The sequence below is a fragment of the Artemia sp. Qi Xiang Cuo genome, unplaced genomic scaffold (genome assembly GCF_049724085.1).
Source record: "Artemia sp. Qi Xiang Cuo unplaced genomic scaffold, ASM4972408v1 HiC_scaffold_3098, whole genome shotgun sequence".
Classification (NCBI taxonomy): domain Eukaryota; kingdom Metazoa; phylum Arthropoda; class Branchiopoda; order Anostraca; family Artemiidae; genus Artemia; species Artemia sp. Qi Xiang Cuo.
In genome coordinates, this window is record NW_028300493.1 from 82799 (window position 1) to 88538 (window position 5740).

Here is a 5740-nt window from a genome sequence, read left to right on the forward strand (position 1 = left end):
AATGATATTATTACGATAAATAAGGGAACATGTTTGGTTCAAATCCAAACTATTTCGGAAAATGACTTAAATAAGTGGGTAAATTCTAAAACAAACCTAGTTAATATTATTAATACATCAATTAACACATACCCCCTGACCAAAGAGCATTTTTAAACAAATTCAATATGGAACACATTGCTCATTTAGAGCTCAAAAAGAAACTATGTGAATTACTGTGGTCTTTCAGGGACGTATTTTCAACGTCTGAAAATGACATAGGATTGATACCATTTTACCAACACTCTATTTTAACGACCGGCAACCCCGTCGCGAAACAGCCATATCGTGTACCGTATAAACACAAAGAGTGGCTAAAAAATAAAATTCGTGAGTTAGAAAAAAGTGAGATTATACGCCCCAGCATAAGTCCGTATTCAGCTCCAATGATTTTAGTCCCAAAAAAGGAATGGCGATATGAGACTCGTAGTAGATTATAGAGCTTTTAATAAACAAGTAGTGAGTGATAAATTTCCCTTGCCGAGAATAGACGAAATTCTTGACTCTATATCAAGCAAGAACAAAATTTTGACTTCTTTGGACCTCACCCAAGGCTACCATCAAGTGAAAATAGCCGAAAAAGATGTCTATAAAACTGCATTCTGTACAAGCGAATGTGGTTCATACTAATATTTGAGAGTACCATTCGGACTTAAAAGGAGTTCAAGCGCGTTATGTAGACCCTTATTGCATTTATTAAGAGGATTGAAGAATATTATTCATTTTGTTGATGACGTTATATGCGTGGGGGAAAATGTGGAGCAACATTTAGCAACATTGGCTAAAGTGTTTGAAAAATTCAGAGAAGGCAATTCAAAATGCCGGCCTGAAAAAGTTAATTTACTGAAAGAAAAAATAAATTTTTTGGGTATGATAACGCAAGGAAAAAGATCTCCAGATCCGGATAAAATAAAATGTGTGAAAAGGCACGAACCCCTCAAAAAAATGAAGGAACGAAGAGGACTCCTGGGCCTTACTGTATACTTTAGAAAATTTGTCCGAAATGATGCCCAATTTGCGAAACCGCTTACGGAGTTGACCAAAGGGAACTCCCAAAATGTTGCCTGGTCCCAGGAAGCCCAAACTTCCTTAGACCGTCTCAAAAAGGCACTCACCTCGGAACCCATATTAGCACTTCCAGATTTCGAGAACGGAAGGTTCGTAGTTACGACTGATGCCAGTTCCAAGGGCATTGGCGCTATTCTGTCACAAGTAATCCCAGTGAAACATTCCAAGTGGCGAGAGCAATTGTTAAGGCTAATAGGGACAGAAAAAGTTATATGTTATTCGAACAGAACCTTAACAAAGGGTGAAAGTAATTATTCCGCCATCGATTTAGAACAGTTGTCTATAATCCGTCAATTGGATACATTTACACATTATCTGATTGGTAAAAAATTCATACTACGTTCGGACCACAAAAGCTTGCAGTACCTGCACACATTTAAAAACCCCACGGGAATTCTAGCTAGATGGATTATGAAAATCCAAGATCTTGATTATGATTTTGAATACTTAAAAGGCAAACAAAACGCAGCGTGCGATTTCTTGAGAAGGTTTCCGGAAGATGAGCCGTCGGAAACTGAATGGAAGAAAGTCAATACTATTAACACTAAGACTAAGAGTAAGAAAAAGTTAATTAAAGACTCAGTGAAAGAAAACAAAGTTAATTATCGCTCCTTGTCTTTGGAAAATGTAAAAAGAAATCAAGAAAAAGATGGAATGTGTTTAGCACTTATTAATTATTTTGTGAATGATGATATATTAGCAGATGAATTCAAAATTCTTAGAAAAGAAATAGATAATTTTTACTATGATTTCGATGAAGGAATATTATGTAGAATCGTAACTACTGAGGCAAATAGAAACCAAACTTCAATAATACCTGTATTACCAGAAAAATTAATAATACCTGCTTTTGAATATTTTCATTCGGATATTGGTGGACATTTGGGAGTAACAAAGACCTTCTACAAATTAAAACAATATTTCTATGTGCCAACGGCATTATCAAAACTTAAAGAATATGTCAGTGCATGTGAAAAGAGTAACTTGAGGAAAAATCCCCAAGCTTACCCCAACTTCCCTATGGGACGAGTTCCGGTAGCGAGATTCCCCTTTGATATCGTCTCATTTGACCTATATGGGACAAGTGGAGGTTTACCTGTTTCTAACAGAGGCCATACTTGTATTCTTTCAGTCATAGATCACTTTTCTGGATTTACCTTAGCAAAAGCTTTAAAAAATCAAGGCGCTTATGCCACAAGTAAGGCGTTAGCGAAATTATTTTTAAAATTTGGCATCCCACATAAGGTCATAAGTGACAATGGAAGTAACTTTGTTTCAAAAGTAACAAAAGACCTAATGAAATTTCTCAACATAGAAAAATTAGTAACATCTCCATATCACCCACAAGCTAACGGTAAAATAGAGAATAGACATAAAATATTATCGAATGTACTAAGTATTTATACAAAAGACAACAAAAACGATTGGGACCAAGTCTTACCTTATTTAACCAGTATTATCAATACAGCCTATTCAGAAGCAACTAAGTACAACCCTTTTTACTTACTCTTTGGTCGTGATTATAGAATCCCATATAACGAAATTATAGGGTCCCGCCAATATTAAAACAACTCAGAAGATTATAAACAAGAATTCATAAATAGGATGAGAAAAACATATAAAATAGTAAGACAAGAATTGGAAAAATGTAAAATAAATCAAGAGATAAGAAACCTACCCAAAGTCAAAGGAAACATAAATTTTAAGATAGGAGACTGTGTCCACCTGAAAAAAGAAGCAAAGACAGAAGGCAAGAAACTTTCTAATAAATATTCAGGACCGTACAGAATAATCAAGAGGTACGATAATGATTTTACATTTAAAATGGTAAACCCCGATAGTGGAAGGACCTATAAGGCGCATGTTAGCCGAGTAAAAAGAGCCAAGTTTCCTGAAAAGTGGGTATCGCGTCCATCATCTACTGAAACATCAGACGCAGAAAATGAGCCCCCCAAATCAAGATTAGCGGAGCTAAAACCCTTTATTTTCAAACAAGATTATTTTGAAAACGAAATTGACCAGGAGAGCTTTGAAGAATTTTTAGCTATGAAAAACCTAGTTATTCCAAAAAGAAAACCCCTGGTACCAGTGAGAGTAAAAACGCCAAAAACTCCAAAAAGTTCATCGTCAGAAAGTGCAGGAGAACTAGACTATACGATATCTCCTAAAACACAATTTTTCCCTGATAAAATTTCGACTCCTTGTCCCCCCAAAAGATTTCCAGACGATATGGTTTCCCCCGCAACACCAATAGAGAGACCCCTGTCACTACAGGAGGAATTGAACAGAGCAGTAGAAACCCCGGGTATCATTGTAAAGAAAACTTCTCCTAAAGACTCAATTAAGACAAATCTGCGAGAAGCGATGGATCTAATAAATTTTCAAATAAAAACTAGGCAAAGTACATTGCCTTGGACTCAAACCCCCAAGGACGCCCAGGAAGGACAATATCATGATATAACCCTATCTAAAGTCAAACCAAAGAAATGGACCTCATGGAGCGACACACTAATCCAAAGAATGCCCCATCCCCCTGAAGACATGGCATTTAAACAATGGAGAAACCCCGCAAAAAATTTCGATTTCTCTCAGAGTTCTCAAGAATCTTTCAAATCTCCCAATCTGAAAACACAAGGCGAAGACTTAGAAAATGAACCCTCTACTTCCAGAGGAGTAGAAATTTACGAAGGAAGGGCAGGTGATACCTCAAAAACACGAAGCGCCACCTTCTAAAGTTCTAATGTCTAATCAACAGAATACAGTTCCGAAGAATCGGACGATGAAACAGACCTATTGGTAGTTAAAGAAATAGTGAAATCAAAACCAAAGTCAGCGGCCGCACACGCAAAAGAAACAAAATTGAAAGGGCAAGAATTTTTGAAAAAACAATACAAAAAATTTGACTTCATATCACTAGCTAAACCAAAAAAGAAAAACCGCAAGAAACCGAAGAAAAAGTAACAACACAGTCGGGCAGAACGGTCAAAAAACCTGATAGATGGAAATATCCCACAAAAAAGGTCAATTCAAGTATTCGTGTAGTAGGGAGGTTGTGTTTGCAGCCTTCAACTAGTTAGTTTCCTTTTATTATTCGTTGATAGTGGTGGATTTCAAATTCCTTATGAAAAATCAACTTGTGATCATCATAGAATTAGTAATATGCAAATAAAGTTGACCAAGTCAAAAGTAAAAAAAAAATAATACAGGTGATATCAAAACATTAGTGATCAATAAGAAGGGCCCAAGGTAAAACATCGGCCCACCACGAATGAAACCCGGCCGATCACAGTGAGCCGATGGTGACTAATGGTGTTTTTAGGTCCCATTTGGCACGTTCCGCCTACCAGGTAGCTACTTTACGAAAATCGACTATGCCCCTGCAAATGTGAATTAAGCAATTAAAGAATCAACAACCTACCCAGTATTACAAGTGATAAACTCCATGTCATGGGGAGTACAAGTTATGTTTCAATGACGAACGTTGTTTTATAATAGTTCTATGTGAAGCGGTTCCTTTACTCCTCCACGAAATTCAACTTATATCCCTACAAATTAGTATAAGGTCAATATACCCAAGTTATTAAAGGTATGACCCCAATAAACCAAACGAGGTCTCCTCCCAGAGTCCCCACGGAAAATTAACCCATGTCCTAACCAAGATGGTATCATCCAAACCAAAAAAATTACTACTGAAGGAGTGTCTAATTGTAGACGAAATACTTTCAGATATAAAAAATGGCAACAGAATCAAAGCCCATACGTAAAGCGAAAATAGATACGGAGTTTATTACAATAATGAATGCAAAGGAGAACATTATATATTCGGCAGCCATGGTAGTCGTGAACGAACAAGGAAAAGAGATATATGTAAATGAATGGGATTTAACCTACAATCTTAAAGGGTATGCACCCCACACTTATAAGTACAGACTAGCACTCGCGAATACCCCTAAGTAATCCCCAGCTAGAGGAAAAATTAAAACAAGGTATAGAAAAAGAAGCGCAAAACAACTTGGTTGTTTGCAATTGTTGATAAGACGTTTGCAAAGGAATCTTAACATAAAATATTTCTACTCTAAGGGACCTTCGCAAACAGACCTCTTACTCCTTGATAAATTTAGAGCTCCAAAAATTTGTTATCATATAGACAAGAATCCCCAATGTGTTAAGTATGAAGGCATACATCATCCTCTATCGGAGATTCAATACTACAAACAATTTTTATTTGACCCGGACTCGGAGGAATACAAATACCTAGGTAGTAAACTATTTCTGAAACGTATGAAAACACATCGAAGAAAAAGAGACGCATATAAAGATAACAGTAAGAAAATTAAAAGAAGAGACTATACCGTAAATTTAACAAAAGAAAAACATAATAACTATAATCTCCATAGTATCCTCAATGTAAGAGTTATTGTAGCTTCACCCGCGATGTATTATTCATTAAAACTAAAATCAAAAACTTCTAGATAGACGCTGACTTTTGACGTTTGCTCACGCGTACAACCTTCACCGAACCAACATAACACGGAACTAACGAATTCGTCGGTCTTTTCGTTGGAAAATCAGAAAGAGATAACCTGCTTGGAACGTTGTTAATCTCTTTAGGTAGATAATTAATTTATAAAAA

The 5740-nt window shown here is 36.2% G+C and overlaps 1 pseudogene; it reads left to right on the top strand.

Moving 5' to 3' along the window:
* The first annotated feature begins 1518 nt into the window (after positions 1-1518).
* LOC148938586 (uncharacterized) lies at positions 1519-4068 on the top strand (annotated as a pseudogene).
* The last annotated feature ends 1672 nt before the right edge of the window (positions 4069-5740 follow it).